Below are 19,509 nucleotides of genomic sequence, written 5' to 3' on the forward strand. Positions count from 1 at the left end.
AAAAGCATCGCTCTGATTAGTCGATCGATGCAAAAGCGAAGCCTGTGGAAGCACGCGAATCTATAAAAAAAAGCGCAATTATAGCTAGCTTTTCAGTCCTACCCTACGCGTAGCATGCTAGAGGTAGGTTTTTGCTAGACAGCAAGACAAAAAGTGCCATAAAACGATTTGAAGCTTTAATTGGTATGCTCTGATCTTGTGTCATGCAAGCTCGGATGAAATTCCATGATATGTCGTTTCGCCTAAGAAAATCACAACTACCCCAGGATAAATTTTGAGTTCCTAAGGATTATTTCTAGTTTATATATAATGAACTCGATTGATAATGAGAAAAGGTTAATTGCTTCAACCGAAATCGCAGAATGGTAGAGAGGGAGAGTTGGCATCACTGGAATGCGGTGTCCTGGTGCTGCTCTCAAAAAAGTATAATTTCAATGTGTTGTTTGATACGTATAGTTAAAAATTTGGTTGAAATGGTTATTTTGAGAGATAGTGCAGGTATGGCAACTGTGTGTAATGGAATCAATATACGGATAAAAACTCGTTGCCGGTACCATGACTAAAACCTTTTTTAATTCACCTAGTGGTGTAATGATACCTTTCTCATACTACTTATATTTTCAAAAACTTCACGTGAAGATTCTGTCAAGATTTATTTTCAAACTTGAATAAAATCAAAAACTATCTTTGGTATCAACTACCAACAGCATTGCAATTTGTAAACAGTTATGTCAAGTTAATTTAGATTTAAATGTGGCAACCCTGCACCATATACAAAATTGAACAAAGCACGCTGTGTGCTAGGCTATGTGGCGTTTTTTTCTTCCGTACCGATGCGTACCGATTTTACATAATTTAGTATGACAATTTGAAAGTTTTTATACTCATTGCCCTATAATTTCGGAACCGGAAGTCGGATCTGAATGAAATTGCATACAATATCTTTTAAAAAACTGAGAGGTTTAATTTGAATCACCATTTGTGAAAATCGGTTTAACCGTTGCTGAGAAATCGAGGTGAGTTCCGTTTTTTTAGCTTTGGTGGGTGGGAAGCGGAAACCAGGGACTAGTAGTCCCAAAGTATATTTATATGTCCACTAACTAACTAGATCTGCCAACTAGATGAACTTACCAGTCAATTTGCACCTTGCTTCGCCATTAGTTTTAAAAAAATCTTTATGAAATTGAACTTTTTTCGCTTATCGCGCTGTAATACCGGAACCAAAAGTCAGATCTGGATTTTTTTAAAGAAATTCAAAACCTTTCATTTGCATCTTAGATTGTAAAAATCGGTTAAGAAATTTCCGAGAAAATTGAGTTCACATTTTCTCATAGATTTGCACATACTGCCTTGTAATTCCGGAAACGGAAGCCGGATAAAGTTAAAATTCAATGACGAGCTATGGGATCATAAGACCTTTCGTTTGAATTTAAGTTTGTGAAAATCGGTCACGTCATCTCTGAGAAAAGTGAGCGACAATTTTTTTTGGTGCACATCACCCTGTAATTCCGGAACTGGAAGTTGGATCGGGATAAAAGTCAATAGCGATCCCTGAGACCATAAGAGCCTAATGTATAAGTTTCCAAAGGCGACACATGCTCATATTCAAATTTTTAATAACATACTTTTTTTGTAACAGATTCCTTCATATTCCCTCGCCTTACTTAAATGCTGTCATTAGCTAAGTATGGAGAATATAAGTAAACATGACAGTACAAATAAACTGGATAAATTGAATTTCAAGAGATTCTTTAGAACGGTTATTATTATAAACATTCTCTCTGATAATACATATTAAACTTCAGTGAAGTATTGTTAGTCTTTCTAAAAACTTTTCTAATGCGTTTAATGAATGCGTTCATGAAAAAAAGACTGCTCCGTAAACTGGACAAGTATAGGATTAGAGGGATTGCTAATAACATAATCCGAAGCTATTTAGAAAAAAGAATCCAATATGTTTCAATCGATGGAGAAACAAGTTCTTCAAAACTAGTAAGGATTTACTTACCACAGGGAAGTAAAATCGGGCCCTTACTGTTTTTGCTATATGTTAACGATATACGCAAGATTAATCTCTCTGGTATTCCAAGGTTATTTGCGGATGATACGTCCTTGTTTTACCCGAATTCCAATACAAGTTCTATTATAACAAACATAAATAACGACTTGCTGATTTTAAAAGAGTACTTCTCTAAAAATCGGCTCTCTTTGAACCTACAAACAACTAAATATGTCATGTTCCGATCAACTAGGAAAGTTTTTTCCACTCTTCCCAACTTAATTATTGAGGAAAATGTTATAAAAAGAGTGGAAGTTTTCAAACATTTGGATATCCATCTGGATTCTACGTTGTCTTGGGAGCATCATATAAAGGAAGTCGAAAGCAAAATCTCATTATTGTGTGGAATTTTAAAACGTGTTGGTCATTTCCTACCCCGGAAGACACTTATTCTGTTCTATTTCGCTCATGCTCATCCCCGCTTGAGTTACCTCATTGTTGTTTGGGGTAGAGCCTGCTAGTCTAATTGAAGAGATTGCAAATAGTGCAAAATCTTTGTATCAGAATAATATTCGATCTACCCTTTCTATTTCCTACAGCTCAGCTTTATACAGATCTTCCTCATAAAATCTTACCCATTCTAGATATCTGCGATGAACAAACATTAATCTTAATCCACAACATAATACGTAATCCAGAGACTGTTCACAATATAACAATAAATACAACACCTCGAATTCACAACACAAGGCAAGTTAATCAACTGTCGCGATCTCGTGGATTTTCAAATTTTGGTCAGAAACGAATTACATTCATTGGTTCAGCAATATATAACAAACTGCCCAGAAAAAAACAGAACATTACACATCGTCTCTCATTGAAATCCAGCATCATAAACTACTTAAGAACTCGTATACGCCAATTACTAATCTAAGTTACTAACTATGTATTTTGTGTCTTTTATCCTACGTGTTTTATGTAAACCATCTACAAACATCTAAATCTAATTATTGATTCAACGCGTTAGAATCACCTAAATTGTAACTATTTCTTGTTAATATATGTGCTTCTTTGAAAGGACAAATAATCCACTAGAAGCACACTTTTCGTTTTTGTCTTATTTAGTATAGCTCTCTATTTATTGATGATACTTCAAGAAATTTAATATTTTCAGCGATTTTAGATATAGTATAGTAGTAATTAAAAATTTGTCTTGTAATTGTTGTTGCCAATGGCTGAAAATGGTGCCCATTACCAGGAGGCTCAAATACGAGCCTTTTGGTGTGAGGGAGAGTGGATGGTAATAAAACAAGATTATGAGGCTTTATGTTTAAATATGTGTTGAGTTTTTGGGAAATGTGTCATTTTCCAATAAAATTTAAAACGAAATAATTTACCAACATCTCACGAGAGCACACACGATAGGTAAATCCTACGAAACACAAACTTCGATGATGATAAGATCAAATCTCACATCAGTTCCAGTTCACTGACTCATAAATGATTATTGTCGGAATTCGGAATGCCACCGTAAAAAAACAACAACAATAAAAATGATACAAAAACACTCTTCCCCTTTTGCAACTTTACCCGACAACGGATCCGAGCCGAATCATGTGAGTGCGGTCGGGAAAACCGTTTCAACGAGTAGAGTAGCATCAAAGTAAAATGAAAAACCACTTTTCCAACTCCACCACCCACCAACCCCGAGCGATCGGTTCATCCCTTTGAACAGTACACAACCTGGCCATGAATTTGTCCACGGAACAATCAGCACTTGTGCACGGTCGATTTTTATTGCTTCCACAAGTAGGTATCCGTTTGATTCCACTAAAAATGGAAGCAACAAGGGAATAGGTTGGGAAGGGTGGGGCGTTGGTTTTTGTGTGTCGAATTAAAAACTTGTTTGTGAATTGCTGTAGATGTGCGCATTATGATTTTATTTTTATTACATCCATCGCTTACGATTCGTTTCGCTGCGATCGGAACGATACTCCCTTGAGAACGATGACGGCAATGCTACCAAATCCAGAGCGGATTGTTTGGCTAGAAACATTGGGCAGAAGTTGACGATTGACCGGCTGTCTTCGCCGAGTGCCGCCGTTCGGTGTGTGATTATTTGACATTCAACTGGGAAATATTGAAATCGAATCAGATCATTAACGATACATGAAGATGGTTGGTGTTTACAACCGGGCATAAGAAAAGGTCGCCAGAATTGAAGCCAAGAATTTGGTTTTATTATGATTCATACTCAAATATGTCAGATACTAATAGAAAAAAAAATCATTACTAATTTTAATTACAGCTGTTTCCGAGTGTTTGCGACCGCTGACAAGCGCTAAATAAATCATTTTAAGTATTTTCGTCTCTTTCAACTTCCATACATGAGCCTCATTCATCATTTCCTAAAGACGACACACGTTCCAAACAGACAAATAATATATCTATCAAAATTTTTCTTTACGCGGATTTCCGAAGTAACGCGGTTTTTTTTGTGCGGATTTCCCAAGTTACGCGGTTTTCTAGTTTGGTCCTAGAAATGCATGAAACGTCGTGATCTGAAGTTAGCCCGAATTTTTTAAAGCCAATTTTCGAACAAAAATTTTTTTTTGAAAATGCATCAGATTTGGCCGTTTCATGCATTTCTAAGACATTTGGAATAAAAAAAATCAATTTCGGAAATCTCAAAATTTTTCTAAGTTCGATTTTTGCCTTTCTCATATAGAAAGGTTATGCAATCACTTGAAAAACCGACTAGTGAAAATTGGCCCGGAGGGCCAAGTGTCACATACCATTCGACTAAGTTCATCGAGCTGAGCAATGTCTGTTTGTGTGTGTGTGTGTGTGTGTGGATGTATGTGTGTGTATGTGTCAAATAATCTCACTAGGTTTTTTCAGAGATGGCTGCACCGATTTTGACAAACTTAGATTCAAATGAAAGGTCTCCCGGTCCCAAACGGAATTCCTGAATTTCATCCGGATCCGACTTCCGTTTCCGGAGTTATAGCGTAAAGTGTGTTCAATATTGTACACCGTCACTTAAACTGGCGGAACAAAAACGTAAAAAATGTTATTAACTGGACTCTAAACCGTTATTTCCTATCTTAGGGTCAATTGCAAGGTCTTATGGTCCTACCAAAAATTACTGCATATTTTCGGATGCAACAAACATTTAAATCGTAATTAAGAGTGCGTACTAGTAGAGTTTGTAAGTCATGTTAGTTGGTGGCCGTATGAACCGGTTTTGATTATACCGGTTCTCGGGTTCCGGTGCCGGAAGTGCATATAATAGTGAACCCACTTCGTTTTCTTAAGGATGACCTACGCAATCAAAGCACTGTTTTATTCTGTATGTTATACTCGTTCATGCACAAGCAATCTTTTGGTTTCTTTCAAAAATCGAAGAAAAAATTTTTGAATGGAATACCACAATATTATACATGCGAAAGGCATCATTACACCACTAAGTGGATTAAAACAGGTTTTTTGAAAAAAAAAAACCTGTTTTAATCTACCACTAGATGTAATGATGCCTTTCTCATATTACTCAAAACATCATAAATATTACCGTGGAATTTGCAAAAACAACTGTTCATTGAATAGAAATAGGAAAGTTTGGTCGGACTTAATCAAACAAACTCTACAAATCCTGTTTACCCTGTAATTCCGGAACCGGAAGTAGTATCCAAAACAAATTTAAAAATTCCGTATGAAACTTTTCCTTTGAACCTATAAGTTTGTGAAAGTCGATTTGGCCATCTTGAAAGAAAGTGAGTTAGACCCCTTTGCAGTTTTATATCACCATTTCCAATTCTTCCGAAACCGGATTCAGATGACCGGTACAGCCGAAGTTGGTTTGTTTGCCAGCAACAAATATGACCTAAAAATTGGAACAGTTTTGAACCTAATTAAACCTAGACTTACTATCTCATGCTCCATTTCGGTTAAACCAATGAAACGAAATGTAACAAACGTGGTTCAAAAGCTCAATTTCACGCTTTTAATTGATAACTTATAAAAACGTGGTTTTCGAGGTAACTTAACTTATAAAAACGTGGTATCTTCAGCAAAGTTGCTCAAAATGATAAACGCCATCTTTTGACAATTTTCATTTATGTGATCTTTCCCCCTAAAAGTGAGAAAAATATTTTATTTTAGCTCAGGGCCATCATAGGCACTGAGTTACTTCGACAAAGTTGGGCAGAAAGTCATTTTAAACAAAATAGCAGAAGGTACTATTCCCGTAACTTGAGTGTAATTCATGATATAATGTATTTTCTGAAAAGGGTGTCCCAACACCAGGTTTTGTAAGGAAACATATATATTTTCAATTTATATGAGTTTTTCATGTTTCACAAAGTTTTTAATCAATAAAAACTACACAACTGTCTCAAACATACAATGCTGCTATCATTTCATTGTAATGAAATAGAGCCATTTTCCATGTTTTATTTTACAAAATTCCAACTTGTCTATCATCAAAAGGCGCAGAAAGGTACAGATAAGACTACTTACACATTTAACTGTTTCAAAAGAGCTTTCATACCGTGGTTGAATTACTCGTCTGCGATCGTCTGCAGGCGAGATATGTTCTTCTAAAATATCTTTGTCCTTGATATTTCTTATGATAAGGTTCATTGTATATCAGATCTGATCTCAGTATATATTCGTTACCATGGTAACTCTCACAATAAATCATTTTTATGTACATTGAAGTCTACAAATAGAAAAGTTTAGTAATCATTACAGACGTTTCTTGAAAGTAACTGTCAGATGTTTCTTGAAAGTGAGCTAAGAAGCCACTACTTTGAAAAAAGGCAATCATCATGTCATTTTTAGGTAAGTTTTCTAAGTCTAAGTAAGTCTCTTTTGAGCAGTTCGTGCTGGCATCTCATCAGACACAGTCGACAATTGCTTACGGTCGAGACGATAGAAACAAAGACAATACAGTGTAGTGAACAATAGAGTGTACGAAATGGGCAAATACGATTTAACAAAGCCTGAAACTTGGCCTACAAGGCCAAATTCAATTTGTATTGATTTCAAGCGCTGCAAAGTTAGACCAGCAGCAACCGAAATTGAAATCTTGCTTAAGGAACGAATGCATCTAAACGTTACTGATGTAAGTGAGATTCAATTCAACAAGGCGTCTCACTGTGTGTACATTATGTTCAAACGTGAAAAAGATGCAATTGCATTTGCTTCGGTTAATAACTGGGTGCACAGTATTGATCATGACAATGTTAAATATAAAATCCCTGTGTACATGGTGGATAATGCCATAGAAGTACGCGTGCATGACCTTCCCCCGCAGACCAGCGAGGGGTATGTTCGGGAATGTATGTCGCAGTACGGTGAAGTTCTTTCCATCGAAAGGGAAGTATGGCGGAATTTTTTTCCGGGTATCCGGAATGGCGTGCGAGTAGTACGTATGCAACTACGTAAAGCAATTCCATCTTACATCATTTGTGATCAAGACGGGATACATCCGTGTAAAACGCTGATTACGTATGAAAATCAACTGGTTACATGTCAGTTTTGTGAACAACCTGCACACTACGGCAAACCTTGCACTGAAACTGCAAAAAGGACATCTTTAAACAAAAAAAAGGACAACCGCCCAACAACGGAAACTAGTGAGCGCAGTACTCCTGTTGTACCATCAAACCCACCAACAACTGCAATTAATGCACAACAAGGCGCGTCTACAGCAACTAACAACCAACCCAAGAATGCGAATTACAAGGAAAACGAAGAAAAAACGGAAACCAACAACGATACCACCGATGCGGCAATGGAGGACGAGACGAGCCAAGAACAAAGTGCCCCTCACTCATCGCAAGATAAAAATGGAAGCTCCTCTCCCCCTAGAAAAAGGGTGACAACGAGATCCAACGGTAAAAAAATTATTTTATCTAATAAAAACATGGCTCATTCGGCCACGTAAAGCTTGTACGCAAATTGGCCTGAATAAAAAATTTTTTATAAAAAAAAAAAGTCTCTTTTGAAAGACACTAAGGTCTCTTTTTACACGAGGGTTACGTACAGTGTTAAAAAAATCCGTGTAAAATAAAACCGTGTTAATTGCGGAAACCGTACAAAAAAAACCGCGTGGAAAATTTGACGTAATAATTCCAAAAACCGTAGATTTGAGTATTTGTTTGTTTTGTTTTTGATAAAATGTAACTGTTTTTTCACAATAAAAACGGAAATCTAAAAACCAGCCTGAGGTTACGAGAAGGTCTAGTCATACTTGATAAAACACATTGGATGACAAATTAAAATTAGAACACTTAGGAAACGCGTTGTACGATAAGCAAATTAATCTAAATGGCTCATGCTTTCTGTTTAATGAATTCGAGTTTCAAAAGAACGATAATACGTACAATTTAGAACGTTCGACTAAAGAAGTACTGATAATACCACCCATAAACAAATAAAACTTAAGAAAAAGTTCTTTTCAATTCCGAAGTTGCGATGTGTTGTAAACACTAACGATCTTAATAGTAATTTTCAACTAAACTGAGTGGGAAGACATGGGTATTGGATAAAGATCTAAGCACGCAGTGACAGAATTTAAGGGAAAGAATTCATAGAGACGAATATGGATCGAATTAGAAAAGGTATTACTATGTGTCATGCTGAAGCAACTCATTTCAACGGCGTAAATCATAATACTACTACAGTACTATAAAATACTGTACTGCTCGATATGATGAAGAGTTGAAGAAGACGATGCTGACACGATGCGATCATACACCACAACTGAACGGAAGAGACGTTGTCGTGTAATTTACGACAGGGATGAATATCTGAAGACTGATTAATCATTTTATGGAACGACAGTCAACGATCTCGAGAATTGTTGAGTGAATGATTTTAGTTAATTTTCAAACTGTAAATTAGCTTTCATAATCGTTTTCTTACAGACTACCTGTTCCCTTTTTTTTAATTTTTTTAGGGGGAATAATCACATAAATAAGATTTGCCAAAAAATGACGTCAATCATTCTGAGCAACTTTGCTGAAGATACTGTACCTCAAAAACCACGTTTCTATAAGTTATCAATATTAGGAGTGTGAAATTGCGCTTTTGAACCACTGTGCAGCGTTTCTGTTACTTCTGCATATGTAAGTCAAGCTAAACAGCATGAATCAGCAGCAGAAAACATGTAGTAGTATTATTATTATTATTAATCTTATTATTATTATTATTGTTATTTTTATTATTATTATTATTATTATTATTATTATTATTATTATTATTATTATTATTATTATTATTATTATTATTATTATTATTATTATTATTGTTATTTTTATTATTATTATTATTATTATTATTATTATTATTATTATTATTATTATTATTATTATTATTGACTACACTACACCACCAGCACGGTATTACTGCACTACCGGCTGTGAAACTTGCATCTTTTTTCAAAGAAACTTAAATTCATTGACATTCTTTTAATTTTCTTTTTATACCATTTATTGTGCCTTAATAAATATGCCTTTGAAAAAAAATCGTTCGTGATAAAATACTAAAAAAATGGTAACTTTCCACTTATCCCGTTTTAGTTCCGGAACCGGAAGTCGGATCCGAACTAAATGTTTCACACTTATAAGACTTTTCATTTGAATCTTAGTTTGTGAGAATCGGTTGAGCCGTTTCAGAGAAAAATGAATGCACACTTTCTCTCTAAGTTGCACATATTACCATGTAACTCCGAAAGTGTAAGTCGGATCCAGATAAACTTCAATGTCAGACTATGAAGCCATAAGACCTTTTATTTGTATCTTAATTTGTGAAAATCGGTTCAGCCATCTCTGAAAAAGTGAGTGAATATTTTTTTTCCATATATATACAAATGCTTCCACTTTTAATTTCCCACCCTGCATAAGGCTTTTTAATTGAATCTGAGTTGAAGAAAATCGGTTAAACGGTCTACAAGAAAATCGAGTGGACTTTTTTTTGCATATTTTGCACTCGCTCGTTACATCGGAAGTTTGATCCGGGTCAAATTCAACAGCAGGTTTTGGAACCAAGAGACTTTTCATTTATACCGTAGACAAAATCGATCCAATAATCTACGAGAAAAGAAAATCGAGTGTACATTTTTGTTACATACCCACAGACATTTTGCATACTTGACGAACTGAGTCGAATTGTATATGACACTAGGCACTCCGGGCCTTAGTTTTCACAACAATTGCATAGCTAATTTTAATGATGGAGGCGCATGGTTAATAAATTTGACGTCCGAATGCTAGCGCGGTCAGAGTATATATTTCCATTCGATGATATTTGAGAAAATGATAACGAGTGGTTGCCAATCAGAACTCATTAAAAGAATATAATTTTGGATATTCCAAATCTATTCCAATCTATTGAAATCATTTTTTGAAAACTGTCGTCCACAAAAACAAAATATTTTGGTACGAAATTTCGTTTGTTCTTTTTATTTTCTGTCCCACCTCCACATATATTTCCACAATGATAACGAGTGGTTGCCAAACTCACTAAACACCAACCTTGTCAAAATTGAAATTAGAATGAATACCAAATTTCGTTTGAAGAGCTGCGCACGGAATGGCTCCTGGGTCTACATAAGTAAATGGCTCCGCTATTATCCGGATATTATTCGTCCGCGCTATTTCCAATAGACTCCGTCTGTTTGCTCTGGTTCAGATCAGGTTCAGTTCATTCAATTTGACTGAAGCAAGAATTGAGGGATAACACAAGAAAATCGAACTCATTCGTTTCAAATGATAATTCACGATACTGCAGGCAGTTCGATATCCGCATTCGAATGGCGGAGTTCTTCTCACCAATGATAGTGTTCGGAAGTGGATAGTATCCTCTTGTGATAAAAATAAAGGTGCGTTTTTCGTTCCAGTGTTTTGATAATACCGGTCTCGTGCGGAGCACGGACCAAACAAGAAGTTTGGCAAATGACAGGTTCTTTACGTTCGAGGAAAAGTTAGATAAAGTTTCTATTTGATTATGGTGTGTGAGAGACGGTAGATATTGTTCTAAAAGTCTCGGCCTTTAGCCGTAGATGCAGCTCTAGCATTTTCGGAAACAAAATGTTCAAAATAAGTAGTCCTCAAAGTGCGAAGCAGTGATGTGAATTTCTATCATGTTTAAATCATTGAAGACTTAGACTTATCGGATAAGCAAGTGAAAGTCGTGTATTTTTGACAATTAGGACGAAAACTATTGGGATAAGAGTAGATTGTTAAAACGCACCCTTGGGTCAAAAAGCACCCACTCACTTTACTCAGAATGCACTCATTTTTTGCAGAAATTTCTATGCAACTGAATGTTTGTCATGATAAGATATACCTAAAAACAAAGTTTTGGACTCGATTAAACAATCCAGGAAACATTTAAGCACGAATAATAACTATAAAAGGCCATGAAAATTCGAATATATTATATCTGCAGTCTAAATGCTCATCAGCAATGCACACTAGCCATAAATAAGCATCATCTATGATTGGTCGTATATTTCGCCAAAAACGACCATAATTCAGTCCCAAGAGAAGACGAAATGCCACATTAATGCGGTATTAGTAATAGACAGAGATGGCATTTCACCAGAGTGATACACGTTGGCGTCAGATTCTTGTCCACACCGAGGATGCAAAAAACGAAGCATCGCACAAAGAGGAAAGCGCACTACTTTTCAGTGTCCAGACAGACAGACTTTGAGTGCGTGCTTGTGTTGAAAGAAGCTGGTGCGAGAGAATAACATTCTCTTCGCACGAATCGCTCTCACGTGCTCTTGCCTAAATACACCCAAGTGATCACTGGCGCGTGATGGTGAGCGAACACTTCTGTGAACTTCAACTAATAGAGAGTAGATCTGGCCTTGCTATGAAAAGTTTGCAAGGAAAACCGAAAATTTAACGATAAATTGTTTTATTTTGCTGATTTTGCGTGCCCACGCTTCTTCTACGCAATTCATACACCAGAGTGCTCACCAGCGTGTGCACCTCTGTGAAAGTATCTGCATCCACCTCAGAGAATTTATTTGCTCTGCTATAGCACTTTGGTGCGATTCAGTGAAAGAGGTAAAAGGAAATAAACAAACGCACTCATGATGCGTGCACACTTTATACAACAGTGGTGTATATATGTGAGAGAGAAGAGCTCTCGTTGAAGTTGTCAGTGCGAGGGGAGAAATTTTGCTTGTTCTTCGTCACACAGAGGAGATGGACATCTCTGAGTAATAGAGATGATTGACCATCTCCAAATATTATGTGCTTATTGGTTACCTGGGGTACCTAGAAACATAAACAGTCGAAAATTATTCGTATGTGATTTTCGGTGTTCAGTTCGAAGACATTTTCTTGATTGTGTAAAATGATTATGATTCTAACCAGAATATAACTTCTACAATCCTCCATTAATTATATAACTATGTTATTTGACTGATGAAATATTTGCAGATGTATTGAACTACTTTCAAAGTTTATGAGGGTAAAAATATTCACAAACTGTACTGAGTAGTACTCAAACAGCAATTAAAACTCCTTGTTGTAAAAAGAACAGTTGTAAAATGTAAAATGAGAGTACTTATTTAAAATACCTTTGAGTTCCAATAATATTACACACGCCATTTATAAGAAGTATTACAGACGGCATAATACAGAAAGAAGGAAGGAAGTAATTAACATACGAAGTATTCCAGATTGTAATTACATCCTTAATTAGTGATAGTATCACTGATGATGAATGTTATTAACATTCGAAATACTTATCTGTATTATTACGTCTGTTATACTTCGCATAAGTGACGTGTGTAGTATTACTTGAATTGAATGGTATTTCAAATTAGTACTCTCAATAAAAACTTGTTGAATTAGGTAATTTTCACAATTATTACAGAATGGTTTCACGAGTTTTTGGTACAAATGTGAAAGTCATGCATATTATTGCTTGTGAAACCAACTCAAAACCTTGAGTGTCTCATGTTCCAAATCGGTTTTGTAACTAATTAAACAGTATGTTTATTTGATCAATCCCATATCCGGTTTCCAATTAACAAATATTACTGCAGTGAAACATGTCGAACAAGAAACTTGTTTCACATCGGGAGCGGGTCATTTCGCCGAAAGTCGTTTCGCCGAATGCCATTTCTTTGAAAGTTGTATCGCCGAATAGGTCATCTCCGAAAGGGTAATTTTGCCGAAAAGGCATTTCGCCGAAACGGTCATGTCTCCTGTATGTTATGTCTCCCGTATAACTGATGTGGCGCAGCCACATAACTGAAACCAAGATGGCTCGGCGGCACAAAGTCGGCCGCCGACCCGCCGAAAGCGGCGGCTTCTTGCATACAAACCTGTAACCGCCTCGTTTGCCCGGTCTACTCAAAGCTAGGTTTCTAGGTACATGAACCAAAACGATGTGGCGTAGCCGCATTAGATATTTTTTCATTTCCACTTAATAAACGGAAAATACCGAATACATTTGCCTGGTAGATACACCAATACAATTGCTTTGATGCTTAGTAGCTAATAGTCAACAAGTTTTCTTGGGAACTCCGTTCTGAGGTTCATAAATCAATCTTTATTCAAGAGTACAAGAATCAATCTTTATTCAAGAAGTACAATTGCAGGTCAACAACAGGGCGTTAACGCTATCATCTTTCATTTGTCTTTATTTTAAATCCATTCTAATTACGATTTTAAGACGATTCGGCGAAATGGCTTTCGGCGAAATGGCATTCGGTGAAATGGCATTCGGCGAAGTGGCCCTGATCCGTTTCACATCATAAGCAAAGTGCGCTTTTCCAATCGCACAATCATTGCGAAACGATTGATGGATTACAGTTCAAGAACAATGTTTGCTACTTGTTTAGTGAAAAATCTTCCACCTGGATAGTACAAAAGAATAAAATTTTCCCAAGTTTAAAAGAAATGTATTTTCCCCGTTTGTTGAAGACCTACATATTTCATCGCGCGATATAAAATGTAAATTTTTCATATATTTTATGATCGGATGTTTTAACTATAAGCTAATACTATAGGAACGATCTGATACCGTTTTCGTTTATTGATCGGAGCAGCCCGAAAGCTGACCCAGAGTCGCCCAAACAACGATTGATATGTTTGTTTTAGCAACCTGAGGTCGCTCTAGATCGGACTCCAATCGCGTAGTTTCGCTCTGAAAATTTCCTCGGGTCGCACCACGCATCCAGCCGAGTTTGTTTATTTTTTTCTTTTTTTCATGAGTTGTTGTTTAGGGCGCGTACCACGTGTTCGTTTTACTCGGAGTCAGAGTAGCCCGCGTCTAGGTTCAAAAACGAAAACGGTATGAATCAATTTTTATGAGAACCGGAACTTTTAAGAAAAACGAGTTAAACAGTTTTGACACACATGCACTTTATGACTTGCCAACTAGTCTGCAATTTCAAGGCTATAGATAACTTCCTTGTATGTGTATGTATGTGACCAATTATGTCACTCGATTTTCTCAGATATGGTTGAACCGATTTCCACAAACTTAGATTCAAATGAAAGGTCTTATAGCCATACAATTATCTTGAATTTAATTTGGATCCGACTTCCGGTTCCGGAAACTTCCGGAAACTCAATTTTCTCAGAAATTTCTTAATCGATTTTCACAAACTAAGAAGCAAATAAAAGGTTTTGAAATTCTTTAAAAAGTCTCCGAAAAGTTGATCCAGATCCGAACTCCGGTTTCAGTATTACAGTGCGATTAGTGAAAAAAATTTTTTTTCACAAGCAATGGCAAAACAAGTTGCACATTTTTATAAAATTAACTGCTAAATTCATCCAGCTGGCAGATCTTGTAAGTTATTGTATATATAAAATTACTTTGAGACTACTAGTCTAGTCGCTTTCGAAAGCAGCGATAATAGTGATGAAAAGCTCCAAAAATGGAACTCACTTCGATTTCTAAGCAACGGTTAAGTCGATTTTCGCGAATCATGATTCAAATTAAAGCTCTCATTGTCTTAGAATATACTGTTCAATTTCATCCAGATCCGACTTCCGGCTCCGAAATTATAGGGTGATGAGTGTCAAAACATTTGAATCGTCATTCAAAATGACGATGCAAAACTGGTTCGCGTCGGTATGTGCGGTACGGAAGAAGAAAACACCACGTTTGCAACGTGCTTTCGTATAGCGTGCATGGTTACCAAATTTAAAATTACATTTTCCAAGTGAAAAATATGTTAATTTGTAAATCTGTTAATTCAATTTATACCTACTTTTTAATATTGTCACAAAATCTTGATAACGATGCTTTTCAATGAAAAGTACACTTATTACCTTTCTCATATAGAAAGTTTATAAAATCACTTAAAAAAATGACTAGTGAAAATAGACCCGGAGGGCTAAGTGTTCTGTAATATTCGAGACAGTTCATCGAGCTGAGCAATGTCTGTGTGGGAGTATGTGTCAAATAATGTCACTCATAAAAGAAAAAATCTCATTGTCTCATAGGTTGCTATTGAATTTCAGCACACTTTCATAAGGTAAAGTGTGTTTAAAATTGCACACCGACGTTTAGAGCGACGATACAAATAAGTGTAAAATTCTTCTAGATTAGGCTCAAAACTGATGTAATTTGTACGCTATATTAGTTATTTACTAAACAAACCGACTTCGGTTATACTAGTTCCCAGTTTCCGGGTCCAGAAGTACCGGAAATAGTGGTCAAAAAGTCTAAAATGAGACTCACTCAATGTTCTCAGAGATGATTTGATCGATTCCCACAAACTTAGGCTCAAATAAAAGTTCCTATAGTCTCATAGGCTGCTGTTTAATTTCATCCGGGTTCGACCTTCAGCTCCAGAACTATTGAGCAATTTGACGTCTCTGTTACCCACAACAAATAGGAGTATACAGATCTATTCACATACGAAAATAGAATGTGTGCGAGACGAAATCAAAGTTTGTTGTGAGACGAAATCAAAGTTTGGTTCCATCTTACACTGAGGTAAAAACATTTTTGACTCATAATCATACACTGCGGAAAAAGCATATAGAGTTTCGCAAGCTATGAACTTATGAACCAAGTAGAAAACAGCTCCATTACGTGTTATAGATTTTTCTAAATAGTTTTATGCCTTTATCAACTGTTCTCTTAGCTTTGCAGTAGTTTTTATTACATAGATGTCTTCAATAATTTGAACGATGCGGCTCGACAAAACTCACTGGGTATTTGCGACATACTCACACTAGAATTCACCACACAATCACTGAAAATAGTCACACGTGGATAGGACAATGGGGGAAAGTGTGTTTAATTGTTTAGGGCAACGATGCAAAATAAATAACAATTCTTATTAACTCCACATAACCAATTACAACTTGAACAGGTTATGTTAGTTCATACCCGAAGAAAGTTTCCTGATTTATTCTGAGTGAAAAATAAAATTCTTGACAGAATCTTCTAGTGATATTTTTGGAAATATAAGTAATATGAAAAAGGCATCATTACACCACTAGGTGGATTAGAAAAGATTTTTTTTTATTTTGCTTGTAAAAAAAACCTTCGCTTTTTTTCTATTGAAAAGTAGGTAAACAGCGAAAATAAAAAGCTCAAGTACACACAGAAAAATGCAGCATGTTTAATATAACAAAACTGTTAGTAAATTTATTAATTTCCCGCTTTCAAGCTTCAACTTTATATCAAGAAGAAAATTAACCCACTTTATCTATGATTTTATTTGTACATGATTATTGATACAACTAATTCTATAAGTTTAGGTGCGTTTTATAAGTAAAATATTGATTGCTTCCTATGAGCATTTCGGCAATTTAAGCGTATGTATTGATAATTAATAACATTATCAAAAATTGCATAGCATTACTCTCTATCTTGACTGGACTGAATTTTGAATACTATAAAAAATATAAAATTAAATCATGTTTGCGGAATGTAAATAATTCGATCGTCTCACAAGAAAAGAGTCAAACTGCAAATGAGAGTTTGTTTTTGTTTACTCTCTCGAGCCAAATGCCTTTAGCTTCCAATATGAGTCGAAGCTTGAATTTGAAAAAGAATATAAATCGAACTAAAATTAGTATCGAAAATTACCTTGCAATTACTTTAGAAGAAATCCTTTTATTCTGAAAAACAAACGAAAATATGTACGATTTTAACAAACAAAAGCGTTAGCTGAAATACCTAACCGTTTTGGGGTCATTTATTGCAACTAAATAGTTTGTAAATTTGAAGCTGATTTTTTAAATTGAATGTACTGTGAAACTGTTTGTTAAGAAATAGTAGTCAGGAACAAATAAAGAATATGGTTGCTATTTTTTATCAAAATATTGATTGAAACAAACTGAGGAGAAGTAATTATCTTGTTTGTAGCAACAAGCAATTTGATTATTTTTGTATATGAGTATATAGTCACAATTGCGCTCGACTGAAGGCGAATATCCTTTCTTCGGCACATGGATAAAAAAAAGAAAGTTTGTTTGGACAACAAACAAATCTCTCAATATGTCGTGTGAGATGACTATTGTGCCTTTGGACGCTTCGGACGTGGTTCAGTGGATGCATTCTCTCAGATGACGATCGTTTTGATTCCGCAGTGAAGTGATGGATCCATGTTTCATCCACTGTCACGTATCGATGCAAAAAATCTAATTTATTACTAGTAAACATGATTAAAAACTGCTCCGAATAATAAACACGTTGTTTTTTTTATCGTCTTTGAGTAAACGCGGCAGCCACTATGTAAAGAGATTTTTCTTGGTCAAATGTTTATGCATAATTGTAAACACACTGCCTTTTGATATCTTTACTGCCTCCGTTGATTCCCGATTTAGGAAATTTGTTTTATGTTTTATGCATCATCGCTTTAAATGACGGGATGAAATTTAAAATTTCATGATGATGTACATTTGCAACCAGAAAACGGATCCGGATAAAATACCCATGGAACTATAAGACTTTTCACCATTTCAATCGTCTAGTCAGAGCGGTTATCGATTTTAGATAGTATTCGATTTTGTATTCGTGTCCTATGTCGGATATGTCTGACATTTCCCACCAGCCTGGACTCACTCAGTTCAGAAAAAAGTCTATCGATGCAGTACCTACTGGAACTAAGAACTCTATCAAGTGCTATTTTCTTTGATGTTTCATAGCGCTCTCAATTACTCAACTGTATAGTTTAGGTATTAATTGGAGGCTCGTTAGCCTGTATATTACAAGCTGTTTTGATTACCTGCTCTTCAACCTACACATTCTCGATGTCCCGAAGGAATCAGGACCGGCTCTGTGTCTGGTTTATTTATTCTCAAAATTGTAATTCATACTTACTTCAAAGAGGGTTTAATTCATGTATTATAAATTATCGTATATCGTATGATATACGGAAACTGACCCAGACTCCAGACAAATGAAGCCTCTCGAGATGAGATACAAGGATACAAATGACAGCTTAATGGGAATTCTCCAGTGCATTTTTTACTGGTTAGAGATGGAATACATTTCAACCACACGAAGTGAGTCTATATGAAGGTACAGATTGAAGTTTCTGTTTTTATAGTGAGAACAAAACATTTCCTTAACTGTTATCCCGGGAGCGGTTAATTTTATGAGAAAAGTTGCTATGAACAAATTTATTGTTTTTTTTTTTGTCATGAAATCATAATCTGGTGTTTGAAACTCACCCGTACTCGGGATTTTGTTTCGAGAGGGGTCCACAGATAAAAAGTAGAACATTTGACTGATGATTCTTTTTGTATCTAGTTCTGGATGTGCTTTCAGTACCTTTTGTTCCATGGAAGTGTGAGTGCATGTTAAGAAGTAGAAATTAATTATCAAGAATTATAATTCCCATAGAAAGTAATTTGCAATTGAGGTAAAAAGTCTTATACTCTGGATGGGACTATGAGGGATTGAAACAAGAAGTTCAATGTGATAGAGGAGATGAGGTCAATTTTCAACATTACTCAGAATTACAGAGTGATGAGCGTTTTGTTTTGGTCAAATGCCTATTTTAAATATATTATTCGTTCTTCTGCCCACCAAGTGGAAAAAAATTATTAAAATTCTGCGACACTCAACATTTTTGCAGTTAACTCGAGATTTGAATATAAAATAGATAGAAATGATACAGAAAATAATTTGCTTCCCAATTCCAACGGGGTAGAAATTAATTGTTCACTCGAGACTCTATCGTGGGTAAGCAAAACAACAACCAAACCTCACATATCATTGCTCAACCGGAGAAATAAAGTGAGATGGACTGGTAGAGGAATGAAGTTTTTGAGTGCGAAATTGGATCACAGGTTTGTTTAAAAGCTCGCTCAAAAATATCTTTTCGAGTCATTTCTAGTTCTGGTTTTATTTCTTGTGTGAGAGACAAAAACATTTTAAATCAAACAGTTTATTTGAGGTCAAACAGTTTATTTGCGACTCTCAAGCGACGACTTTGCACAGGGGAAATTACGACAAAAAATAAGTTTTGGTTATAAAGATGTTCCTGACTGTGTTTATTACAT

The 19,509-nt window shown here is 35.6% G+C and overlaps 1 protein-coding gene across 5 annotated transcripts in view; it reads right to left on the reverse strand.

The window, feature by feature from the left end:
- Positions 1-19,509, reverse strand: part of LOC131432509 (uncharacterized) — a 547,181-nt gene that overhangs the window by 497,664 nt on the left and 30,008 nt on the right. The gene's annotated exons all lie outside the window — the stretch shown is intronic.

Source organism: Malaya genurostris, chromosome 2, assembly GCF_030247185.1.
Source record: "Malaya genurostris strain Urasoe2022 chromosome 2, Malgen_1.1, whole genome shotgun sequence".
Classification (NCBI taxonomy): domain Eukaryota; kingdom Metazoa; phylum Arthropoda; class Insecta; order Diptera; family Culicidae; genus Malaya; species Malaya genurostris.